At 47.6% G+C, this 12,827-nt stretch overlaps 1 long non-coding RNA gene across 1 annotated transcript; it reads right to left on the bottom strand.

The window, feature by feature from the left end:
• Window positions 1-1,344: 1,344 nt before the first annotated feature.
• On the bottom strand, window positions 1,345-12,317 carry LOC309646296. Its single transcript, XR_014255261.1, has 2 exons — window positions 10,283-12,317; window positions 1,345-7,071 (listed from the first exon to the last, which is right to left on the bottom strand). It is a non-coding gene; the product is annotated as an uncharacterized lncRNA (long non-coding RNA).
• Between the last annotated feature and the right edge of the window lie 510 nt (window positions 12,318-12,827).

The raw sequence follows: 12,827 nt of genomic DNA, 5'->3' as shown, positions 1-12,827 counted from the left end.
GAAGCCTGCACACTGCAACGAGGAGTAGCCCCCGCTCACTGCAACTAGAGAAAGCCCGCACGCAGCAACAAACACCCATTGCAGCCAAAAATGAATAATTAATTAATTTGAAAAAAGAGTATCTTCAAGTTGCTAAGAGAAAATAAGAGTGTATCTAGAGATTCTTTGGCTAAATTATTATTGAAGAGCAAGGATAAAAATAAGGTCATTTTTTTATAAAGATTGAGAGATTTTACTACTAACAGACTTTTTATGGACTGACTATATATCTATATAAAAGTATGTGTCCTATATATCCTTTGTATTGTACACATATCTCCTATATATGGTATATATTATAACCCAGGAAGAAGTGGTGTTAAGAAAGCAGCAATGATAAACAAAAATACAAATAAAAGTGAGCGAATGTGAGTAAATCTAATGATAACAACAGTAACCAATTTGGGGGTATAAAAAGATGTAATTAAAGTATTGGGCACCAATGGTGACTAAGTTCCTTGTATTAGTTAAAAGGGTAGACATATGCTGCAGACATTGTTAGTTCAAGTATACAAGTTAAAAATTTAAGAGTAACCTACAAAGGGAATGAAATAGGATGTATAACTTCCAAAGTAATATGTGGAGCAGGGACTGGGAAGAAAAGAATATAGAAAATGTAACCAAGCTAATGGAAAACAATAAAGGAGAAAAGGAAATAAAGGAAAAGGAAGATAAATAGCACAGTCCAAAATATATAATTGATCACAATAAATAATAAATAATAAATGTAAATGGACAAAATTTATAGATTAAAGGAGAGTGTCAAATTAAATAATTAAACAAAAGCAAAAAACATAAATATTAGAATACAGGAATACTGGAAGTAATGGAATGGGAAATATTTATTAGGCAAATTTTAATCCAAAAAGTGGTATATCCATATTAATATTAATTTAAAAATTTCTGTTTCCAGATACGATGGCCTATAATATGGAGTAGCATACTCCACCCCACCTCTCCCATAAAATAAAGCAGTAAAATATGAACAGATCGTATTTGAAGAAATAACGGCTGGACACTTTCCAAATTTGGCAAAAGATATAAGCCTACAAATTCAATAAGCTCAGTGAACCACAAATAGGATAAACCCAAAGAAATTCACAACCAGACACATTCTGATTAAACTGCTGAAAACAAAAGACAGGGAAGGAATTATGAAAGAAGCCAGAAAAAAACATTCATTTTTAAAGAATAACAATTCAAATGACTGTGGATTTCTCATTAGAAACCATGGGGGCCAGAAGGATGTAGAACAACATTTTTAAAGTGTGGAAAGAAAAGAACTGTCAACCCATATTCTGTATCCAGTGAGAATATCCTTCAGGAATTAGGGTGAAATGAAGACATTTTCAGATGAAGGAAAACTAAAAGAATTCATTCCCAGCATACCTACTCAAAAAGAAATACTGAAGGAAGTTTTTCAGACAGAAGGGAAATAGTGCCAGAAGACAATCTGGTATATCAAGATTGGGAAAAGCAACAGAAATGGTAAATATCCGGGCAAATGCAATAAACTATTCTTAAGTTTTTAAAACTATGATGGTTGAAAGCAAAAATTATGACATTATTTGGTGGGATTTTCAATGTATGTCAATGTGATATATGACAACCATTACATAAATGGGGAGGTTAAAAGGACATACATTGTGGAAAGTTTTCTGCATTCCACTTGAAGTGGTAAAATATTGATGCTAAGTAGACTTGAAAAGTTAAGTATGTATATTGTGCTCCCTAGAGCACACTTGAAAACGATACAAAAAGATATAGTCAAAAACACAATAGGGGCTTCCCTGGTGGCGCAGTGGTTGAGAGTCTGCCTGCCAATGCAGGGGACGCGGGTTCGAGCCCTGGTCTGGGAAGATCCCACATGCCACGGAGCAACTGGGCCCGTGAGCCACAATTACTGAGCCTGCGCATCTGGAGCCCTTGCTCCGCAACAAGAGAGGCCGCGATAGTGAGAGGCCCGTGCACAGCGATGAAGAGTGGCCCCCGCTCGCCGCAACTGGAGAAAGCCCTCACACAGAAATGAAGACCCAACACAGCCAAAAATAAATAAATAAATTAATTAATTAATTAAAAAAAAAAAACACAATAGATAAATTAAAATGAAATACTAAAAAACATTAAAATAACCTAAAAGAAGACAGGAAAGGGGAAATAGAGAAACAAGAAAAAAACAAAATTAATAAAATAGTAGATCTAAATCCAAACAGATCAGTAATAACATTAAAAACAAAACAAGACTGGGACTTCCCTGGCGGTCCAGTGGCTAAGACTCCATGCTCCCAATGCAGGGGACCCGGGTTTGATCCCTGGTCAGGGAACTAGACCCCATGTGCCGCAACTAAGAGTTTGCATGCCACAGCTAAGGATCCCTCATACCGCAACTAAAGACCCCGCATGCCGCAACTGAAAGATCCCGCACGTGGCAACGAAGACCCCGCGTGCTGCAACTAAGACCCAGCGCAGCCAAATAAGTAAGTAAATATTTTTTAAAATAATAATAAAAATATAAAAGAAATAGTTTATAAGTTAAAAAAAAAGACCTAACTATATGCCGTCTACAAGAAACTTACTTCAAATAAAATGATATAAGTAGACGAAAAGTAGAAGAATGGAAAAAGATTTACCATGAAGAAAACATTCAAAAGAAAGCTGGAGTGGCTATATTAATTATTATTATATAGCCAGACAAAGTATTCAGAGCAAAGGATTACAAGGGTCAATTTACCAAGAAGACATAGCAATCCAAAAAGTGTATGTACCCAAAAATAGAGCTTCAAAATACATGGAGCAAAGGCTGTCAGAAATGAAAGGAGAAATAAACAAATTCACAATTATCGTTAGAGACTATAGCACTTTTCTCTCAGAAAGTAATAGTACTGGTAGACAGAAAATCAGAAAGGCTATTGAAGAAGTGAACAATACCATCAACCAACTGGATCTAACTGACATTTATAAAACACTCTACCCAACAATGGCAGAATACACATGCTTTTCAGGTGCCTATGGAGCATTCACCAGGATAGACTATACCCAGGGTGGTAAAACTAACCTTTACAAATGTAAAAGAAATGAAACCATACAAAATATGATCATAGTGGACTTAAACTAGATGTCAATTACAAAACGATAACAGGAAATTATTCAAACACTTGGAAATAAAACAGCATACTTCTGAATAATCCATGGGTTTGAAATCCCCAATTTGTTCTATTACTCTGATATCAAAGTCAAACAACGTCATACAAGAGAAGAAAACTGCAAACTAATATCTTTTATGAATATAAATGAAAAAATTCTCAATAAAATACAAGCAAACTGAATCTAGCAGCATATGAAAAAGATTATACACCATGACCAAGTGGGGTTTATCCTAGACATGCAAGAGGGGTTCAGCAAACAAAAATCAGTCAAAATAACTCAAAATGTATAAAAATGTAAGAACTAAAATGATAAGAAAACAGGGATAAGACGTCCCTGGTGGTCCAGTGGTTAAGAATCCACCTTCCAATGCTGGGGACGCAGGTTCGATCCCTGATTGGGGAACTAAGATCCCACATGCTGCGGAGCAACTAAGCCTGCGCACCACAACTACTGAGCTCGCGCACCGTGGAGCCTGCGCGCCACAACTAGAGAGAAGCCCGTGTGCTGCATTGAAGATCCCGTGTGCCACAACTAAGACCTGACGCAGCCAAATAAATAAATATATATATTTTTTAAAAATGGATAAATCTTCACGACCTTGGATTTGGCAATGGTTTCTAAGAATGACACCAAAAGCATGAGCAACAAAAGAAAAAAAAATAGATAAATTGGACTTTATCAAAATAAAAGACTTTTGTGCTTCAAAGGGTACCATCAAGAAAGTGAAAAGGTAACCAATAGAATGGGAGAAAATATTTACAAGTCATATCTCTGATAAAGGACTAGTATCAGGAATATATAAAGAACTCTAGGGAATTCTCTGGCGTCCAGTGGTTAGGACTCGGCACTTTCACGGCCGTGGCCCGGGTTCAGTCCCTGGTCAGGGAACTAACATCCCGCAAGCCACACAGCACGGCCAAAAAAAAAAAAAAAGAACTCTAAAAACTCAGCAATAACTAAACCAACAACCCAATTAAAAATAGGCAAAGGATGGGAACTTCCCTGGTGGTCCAGTAGGTAAGACTCCATGCTCCCAATGCAGGGGTACCAGGTTTGATCCCTGGTCGGGGAGCTAGATCCCACATGACGCAACTAAGAGTTCGCATGCTGCAACAAGCCCACATGCTGCAACTAAGAAGCCCGCATGCTGCAACTAAAAAGATCCCTCATGCCTTGATCCCGCAAGTAAAGATCCCGCATGCCGCAACAAAGATCCCACGTGCTGCAACTAAGACCCGGCACAGCCAAAATAATTACATAAATAAATAAATAAATATTTTTTAAAAATTCAAAAAAAAATAGGCAAAGGATCTAAATGGATATTTCTCCAAAGAAGACATACAAATGGCCAATAATCACGTGACAATATGCTCAACATCATTAGTCACGAGGGAAATGCAAACTAAAACCACAAAACCGCTTCATACCAGTTAGGATGGCTATGATTTTTTTTTTTAAAGAAAGAAAGAAAATAATAATAAAAGGCTGTGGAGAAATTGGACCCTCATACATGGCTGTATGGGGATGTAAAATGGGGCAGCTTCTGTGGTAACAGTTAAACACAGAGTTACCCTGTGATCTGGAAATTCCACTCTTAGGTGTATTACCAAGAGAATTGAAAACATGTTCACACAAAAATGTGTACAGAAATATTTATAGCAACATTATTCATAATAGCCAAAAATTAGAGGCAAACTGATTCCTGAAGAAATAAAAAGGCTCAATAGACCTATAATAATGAAATAAATTGAACTGGTAGTTTCGCAGCTTCAAAAATAGAACACTAGGTTTAGGTGACTCTTTAGGTGAGTTCTTACAGATATTCAAGGAACATAAAATACAAATCATGAACAAAATATTCTGGAGAAGAGAAAAAGATGGGATGCTTACTGACTCTTTTTATAAGGCTGTTACATTATTGAACTCAAGTGAAAGCCTTTCTCTGTTCATTTTTCTTCATTCTTTTTTTATCTCCGTTCTTCAGACTGCATAATCTCTAATCTATCTTCAAGTTCACTAATTCTCCTTACAGAGCAAATCTACTGTTGTGCTTCTCTACTGAATTTTTCGTTTTAGGTACGGTACTTTTCAACTTCGGAATTTCCATTTAGTTCTTTTTATAATTTCTGTCTCTTTATTGATATTCTCTGTTTGATGCAGCTTTCCCATCATAGCTTCCTTTACTTATTTTATCATGGTTTCCTTTAGTTCTCTGAACATATTTATAATGGCTACTTTGAAGTTTTGTCTCTTAAATCCAACATCTGGTCATTCTCATAGGCAGTTTCCATTACTTGCCTTTTTCCTGTGTGTGAGTCATACTTTCCCATTTCTTGGATGTCTCATATTTTTTGTTGGAAACTGGACATTTTAGATAATATATTGTAGCAACTCAGTATGGTGCCCCTCCCCTGGGGCATTGTTGTTATCTGCTTATTTATTGGTTTAGTGACTTGGTGGATTATTGAGTAAAGTCTATTCTACCCTCTCCCCTTAATGTGTAGCCTCTTGACATCGCCTCTCGGAGAGCGCAGGCTTGGTGGTTGTGGCCACAGTCACCCTGGAATGACAGTGGTTTTGGCAGGGCTGTCTTTGACTCTCTCTTTCCCTGACCAAACACATCTGTTAAGCGCCACTAATTGCTAGTTAGTTGCACCACTGTTTTCATCACCGCCCTGTGGCATATATTGTTCCCAGACTAATCCAATCAAATCTGTACTCCTTTGAAGGGGTAGTTCCTGAGGTCAGTGTTTGAGATTTGTTTTGACCCCAGAAGGGCTCATTACAGTTGTCTCTTTCCCTGGTTCTCTCTGACTAACTAGCCTACATCTCCAATGAATCTAGCAATCTCCTCCCAACTGCCTTCCACCACAGCCTCCAGTGTTTCTGAGGGCACCTCTGGGCTTGAACTTCTCCACACTTTGTTGCAAATGAAGTGGATTCCTTTGAGAAGAGATTGGGAGCTCTCTGTTCTACAACCTGCCTCTCCCTCTGGGCAGAATCCCTGTGCCATGACTCTGGAGCTGGGACTAGGGACAAGGGTGTGCTTCTCTCTGAATGGCACCCCTGCTTTAGGAGCTGAGTGCTCAGTGGAGGAGAAAGGCTATAGCCTCAGGCCTTCTTGGCTTGCCTCTCACAGGATGGAACCTCTTCCTAGAAAGCCAGGGCAAAGGGATTGGAGCCCAATGTTCTGAGTGGTGCCACGCCCCTGGTAGAGTGGGTGCTGGGCAGAAGAGGGAGCCCTCATTTCTCGGCAACACTTGCCCAGAACAATGCCTCAGCAGCAAGCAGCTCGGGGCAGGCTGACAAATGCTGATTTCCTGCCTGTTCTGGGAAGATGACCCCTGCCTTGGAGCTGAAGGGAAGGGACCTCTGTGTGCTGGGCTGCAGCAGCCTAGAGGGGAATTTCCATCCTGCTGAGCTGGGGGTGGGGATGGGGCAGGATCTTGTTCAAATACCACGGACTCTGTTCTTAGCAAGTTTTAGTAGAGTTTCTTGTATGTTTCTTCCTTTTTTCTAAGCCTTCAGGACCATTTCCAAAGGGTGCCTGAGTGCTGTGACGAGCAAAGGCCTCCTCCCACCCACAGTGGTCCGGTAGCACGAGGGAGACGTATTCCTTTACTGTTTTAAGCCACTGAGCGCAGGGAGTTTTTGTTACCACAGCAGATCTAGCTTAGTGGTTCTCAAGTTTGGGCATGCGCTAGAATCCCCCAGAGGGCTTGTTAAAATACCGAGTGCTGGGCCTCACGCCCTGAGTTTCTGATTCAGCAAATCTGGGTTGGTGCCAGAGAATTCACACGTCTAATAAGTTCCCAGGTAAAGGTGAAGCTGCTGATACGGGGACCATACTTTGAGAACTACTGCTCCAGCCATCCTTTCTGATCTCTGGGGATAAATAATAGTACAGCAGTGTTTACCTCGCTACAGAGTTGGTAAGGATCATTGCATTAACATCCGTAAAGCATTTAGAATAGTGTCTGGCATCCAAACAGCCTTGGCATTATTATTAATATGTCCCAAGGTTTTTTTTTTGATATAAGGATATTCTCAGGTGTTAAAAATTTTAATACTATTTGGCCTTTTACTGGAATAACCCAGATGACTAGACTTTCCAGCATTTTCAGCTGTCTCCTTTTATTACTTCTTGATCCACTTATAGCTCAGACCAATTGCTGAGGAAAGATAGTCATCCAGGCAGGATTGTTAACTAGGCCCCATAATCTTGCCTGCTTTTCTAAATTGGTGTGCCGGCCCCTGCAGATCTGAAGGCAGCTCTGTTCCTCTCCCGGCACAAAGGTGCTGGGCTTTGTGGCTGCAGTTACCCTCTGTTCCCATCAGGGCTAGACTAGGGGTGGGCCAGTAGCACCCACTACAAGACCCCAAACTAAACCAAGTCAGGAAGGAGGGGAGGTCAGTGTTTCTGCTGCTTCTTGCACGCCCTTTTCCAGTTGCATAAGGAATCAGGAGGTTATCTGTTGTCTAGGAGGCTGTGGCCCAAGAGGAAAAGGCAAGGGCAGGTACCTTTGAACTCATAAGAGGGAAAGAATGCTGGGGCTGCCATAGGACAAATTATGATACTTCATACTTTGACGCATAATGTCTTGTCATAATCCTCCCAATGTTCCCTGTGAGGACCTCGGGCCAGGCACTGACAGTGACAGCAGCCAACAGCCTGTGCCATGTGCCATTAGCTCATTTAATCCTCCCAAGAGCAAAGCAGGTATCATTATTACCCTCACTTTACAGATGGGGAAGCTACAGCACAAAGCGGCTAAGTATTTTGTCCAGGGTCATACAGCTAGTTGAGAGTCAGAGCCAGAATTTGAACCCGGGTGCTTCTAGAGTTTCCGCTCTTAACCCTGTTGCTGTGGCACTGTGATATTCCCTGGGATGTAAGTGCCATGTGGACAGGATCTTGGCCTGTCGTGCCTCCTGCTGTACCCCAGCCCTGGAAGTGTGCCTTCCCCGTAAGAGGTACTCCATCAACACTGGTAGAGTGAATGAGAGAATTCCCGATTTGGAGCTGGTCAGTGGAGACTGTCTGATGGATATGCGCTCATCAAGCATTTGTTGCACGGCGAGGCTCAGAGAAGAGGAACTCCTCCGAGGTCTCCTGGGGCGCCGTGTGGCCGGAACCACTGCCCTGGTCTAATTAGACGAATTAAGTGCCTGCAGTCTCTGCCAGAGTGAGAGCCTTTCCCCTCAGCCCCCAGGGCATGGCCAGGTCCTGCTGGGCAGAGGCTGCTGCCCAGGAAGAAGGGCGGGGCTCCAGGGAGGCAGGGCCCAGTGAGGGTGGGGGGAGGGTACCCGGCCACCACCCTGGTCTGGTCAAGGCCAGTCGCCCACATCTTGGACATCACAGAAGAGAGACGCTGAAGGTAGCTCTGTGGCAATACTCAGCTTGGACACAGGAAAGAATTTGGGGTTTTCCCCTGTGACCTAGACCATGGGCTGTGGTGAGAGAGACCCCAGTTCAAATCTCAGCTTCTGCTTCCTCCTGTGTGAAAACAGTGGTAATAACCTGCGGGGAAGGTTCTTTGTGCAAATTGATGGACATGATCACAAACAGCACTCGGCAGGTCCTTCCCCCATCTGGCTCCTCCCAGACCTGGGCCCAGGCCTCAGCCCTGAGAAGGCAGCCTCTCCCGACCCCCAGCCCAGCGGGAGTGGATTTCCCAGAGAGAGGCTGGGAGGCTGGGAGGGTGTGATCATGCCTCAGATAGGTCACTTTTGCGGGAAAACTGGCTTGCTGACGATGCAGGAGCGGTGGTGGGGGGCAGCGGGGAGAGGGCCCCACCCCGTGTCGTGCCTCCCAACCCCCAGGGCTCCAGTCTAGTGGTGGGGGGCGCATCAGAGCGGGGTGGCCTGGGCTTAAGGCAGGGGCAGTGGGCCTCAGAACTGCGGGGTCTTGTTTAAAAATGCAGTGTCCCCGCCCCCCCCCCACACACACACAGAGTCCATGCCCAGGAGTCTCCGCCGTAAGGAGCTCCACCAATTGCTCTGATGCAGACCTCAGACTGCCCTTTGCAGTGCACTGGCTGGAGGGTCTCCTCCGACGTCCAGCCCTGCATCAGGGTTGCCCTGAGTCCCTCCTTCCCCTTCTGCCTGTTTCATCTGGTGTCAGGTAGTGGAAGGCCTCATGGTGATCTCGGATGCTTATTTGGGGTCTTCAGCCTAAGTCCCCCGCCCCCTGGCCCCGAGCCTTATTCCTCACCCACTGCTGGGCTGTGACCCTTTCCCCACCTTGACCTGGCTGAGGACATGTGCTGTCCCCTCTGTGGCTGGCCTGAGTCAGCAGTCTTGGCCTGGTGGACAGAGCTTCGGGGGGCCTACCGAGCAGACCCTCCATCTGGGGCATCCCCTCTGTGGAGATGAGGGGCCAGCGGCAAGCCTGGTGCCCGGTGGGGAGGAGGAGGTGGAAACTTTGTCCCAGTGACCAGAGGGCGGAGGGCTTGGCCGGGCCAGCTCCGTCCCATGCACAAGCATGTGCAGGATGCCGTGGGGCTATTTTTACTCCTGTCAAGGAGCCGGTGTGATTTATGGGAAGCCTGGCCCCCTTCAGGGCTGTGTTATAAATACACCTGGCCCCATGCTCTCCTTCACTTGGAGGGGAAACTCAGGCCCCGTCCTCCCTCCTGCCTCCCTCCCTGCCTCACTGGGCCGTGTCCATACGTGGCCTTCTTGGGGGCGTCCTTCCCCTACGCAGCTGTCCCCCTGTGGTGGCCCAGCTCTCCTCAGTCACCAGGGCCTCAGCGTGAGTGAGTTTTTCAGATGCTTTTAGGAGTGATGGTTATCTGCGAACTGCCTTTGATGAAGGGAAGAGGAGAGAGGCTTCAAATCTGGGGTTCACACTTCCTTCAAGGGCCGGATATAGGTAATAGGAAGGGGAAAGGGGCACAGGTAGGAGGCTTAAGAAAAACTCTGCCTCTCTCCCAAGATGTACCCATCTGCCCAGAGTCCCCTCCTGGAAGGTGGCAGGCCAGCTGGGGAGGGGCCCCTCTGGGCCCAGGACTGGTCCCTGCCCACCCCCTTCCTTCAGCTGCAGAAGGGCAGACAGCCCTGGCGTGGGAAACGGGGGCTGGGCTGGTCTACTTACCAGCTGTGTGGTCTTCCGCAAGTCCTTTAACTCCTCTGACCCTCAAGTTTTTCTTCTGGAAATGGACGCAAAGATGCCTGCCTTACTGGATTGATGTGTGTGAAATGCAGGCCAGGCTGGGCTGACAAGGGAGATATTCAGGCAGGCAGCCCAGCCCGTGTCCAACATCATCCCCTTCCTCTGAGGAACCCTGGTCCCTCATCTGCAGGAGCACAAGGGCAACACTGATCAGAGAACCCCCCTCCTCTGTCCTGCCTGGAGGAGGGGGAAGAGGTAGGGCTGCTTCTCCCTGAGCCCCTGGGGCTCAGTTCCTTCACTCTTGGGAGGCAGGGATCATTCAGTGCAACATCCAGTGCAGACAAGTGGATGTTCAAACCTGGCCAGGGTTGGCCCTCTTGTAGAGGCTAAGAGCTATAAGGGGCCTCAGAGTTCATCTAACAGTACCAGTCAGATGTCAGATATTGCCCCAATAGTGCTGCGGAACAAACCACTCAAGTGTTTACTTGCTTATGCTTCTGCCGGGCAGCTGGGCTTGGCTGTAAGCCCGGTTGGGTCCTGCATTCTCCATGGATCTCTCAACCTCCTAGGACCGGTGGGCTGCCCAGGGCATGTGCTTCCTAGGGCTAAGACAGGAAGCCCAGGGGGGCAAGCACTTCTCAAACCTCCTGTTCACCTCGTGTCTGCCTACCTCGCATTGGCCAAATCAAGTCACGTGGCCAAGCCCAACCTAAATGGGGTGGGGACACACTGCTCCCCTGGAGGGGTGTCAGAGGGGAGGGAGTGCCTACTGCTGACTGATACTCTAATGAGCTGACTTTCCAGCTCTGCACTGCATGACGATCAGGGGTTTCTGGACGTACTTTGGGGCAGGGAGAGGGAGAAGGAGCAGCTTGGGTGCAACATCTCCCACCCGGCTCCATCCAGAGCCGTGAAGAGCCTTGCAGGTGGGGAGTTGGGGGAGACGCTTAGTTACTCATGTCCTTCATTCACTCTTGTGCATTTCTGAGTCACGTCCTTTGGTCAGCCTTGGGGAGGCCAGGATTTGTTATGGAGACAAAGAGAAAGAGGGAACACAGGGGCCCCTCTGACGTTCAAACATACAATCTTGCCGTCTTGAAAATGAGTGAACTTAACGCCAGTGTCTCCCGCTGTAACTTACCAAGGTCCAGGCTTGGTGAACCATTCGTTTTCTGTGGAGATTATCATGAGGAAAATGGTCCCATCGAGAAGAAGGGGAGGGGTCTTCCACTTCCTGGACCCTGGGAGTCATGGGAGAGGAAGTGACGGGATTAGGCGTCCCGGTTTGGGGGTCCCCACCTGGGCTTCTGCCTGGAGGGGCAGTTGCGAGGGATAAACGGAGAGGGGCGCCACGGGCAGGGCTGTCTTGCGCTGCCACCCGTGGGGACTCAGCCACGTCAAAGCAGACACGGTGGCCAGCGTGGTCGGGCCGGGGAAGCCCGGGATGCAGAGCTCTCCAAGGCCTTCACGTGGGTCCTACAGGAGAAGCCCCTGGGTTAAAAGCCAGCGGGTCAGCCGCAGGGGCAGCTCACAGGCACCAGCAGGCGCCAGCCCAGGTCGTGGGCAAGCAGGAAGCTGGACCCTTCGCCCTTTCCCCGTATCCAGGCCACCCTCTTTGTTACCCTCTTTGTTACAGAGAAGAGGCGTGTGGAAAGTGTAGCTCTCGGAGAGACAGGGTTTGTTCTAATCTATGAGAGACTAAGAGCCACTTAAATGGGCTTCACAGAGCAGACGTACAGGATTCCTGCCCAGCCTCCAGCCCCCTGCCCATCACCGTAATGCAGCCCCACAGAGTAATCCTGCTGGCATCAGCCTCCCCCGACATGAGTCTGAGCAGCCTTCACTCTCTTGCTTAACACGTGTGCCCATCCCCTTGCCCACAGGGCTGAGACCCACTCCGGGCAGCCCTCCAGGCTGGCAGCCCCTCCTGAGCCCTTGCTGCAGCTGGTGGCGTACTTCTTTCCCCAGGTCAGCCCTTCGAGGTGGCACAGCTGGGACGGGAGCCCAGGGAAGTGCCGTCCACCCCAGAGCCCTTTCCGCCGTCAGCTGCTGTCTCCCCTGCCCAGGAATCCCTACCGGGGGTCCCTGGCTCCTGGGCTTCCTCTCTGGGGGCAGCCCCTGGCTGAGGGCGGGCACTGGAGGCACGGAGCAGCCCAAACCCTCCGGGGTCCTGCGCCCCCGGGGGTCAGCAAAGCTCAGCGGGTGAGGCCTCGGCCTCCCCGTCCCACACTCGCGGCTCCACGCCACCTGTGGCCATGGGGCTGGGGTGCGGGGAGCAGTACCCCAGTACCCTGCTTTCTGCCCCCGGCCCCAGCTTCTCCGTATCTGTTTATTTACCTTGGAAAAGGCCCTGTGGCCCAGGCAGGAAACGGGCCAATTCCAGGAGGCTCGGCCGCGCTGGGGAACAAGGAGCCACATTGTGCTCCGTGCCTGGCCACTCCCCACCCTGCGCCTGCGAAGAGCCCGGAGAGGGGGACCAGCTGGGGGCCTGGCAGGAAGGAGGCGTGGGGGCTGAGGGCTGCCAGCG

Source organism: Balaenoptera physalus (genome assembly GCF_965194825.1).
Source record: "Balaenoptera physalus genome assembly, chromosome: 16".
Lineage (NCBI taxonomy): Eukaryota > Metazoa > Chordata > Mammalia > Artiodactyla > Balaenopteridae > Balaenoptera > Balaenoptera physalus.
The sequence above is the reverse complement of the archived record's forward strand: the minus strand, read 5'-3'. Positions and strand labels throughout refer to the sequence as shown.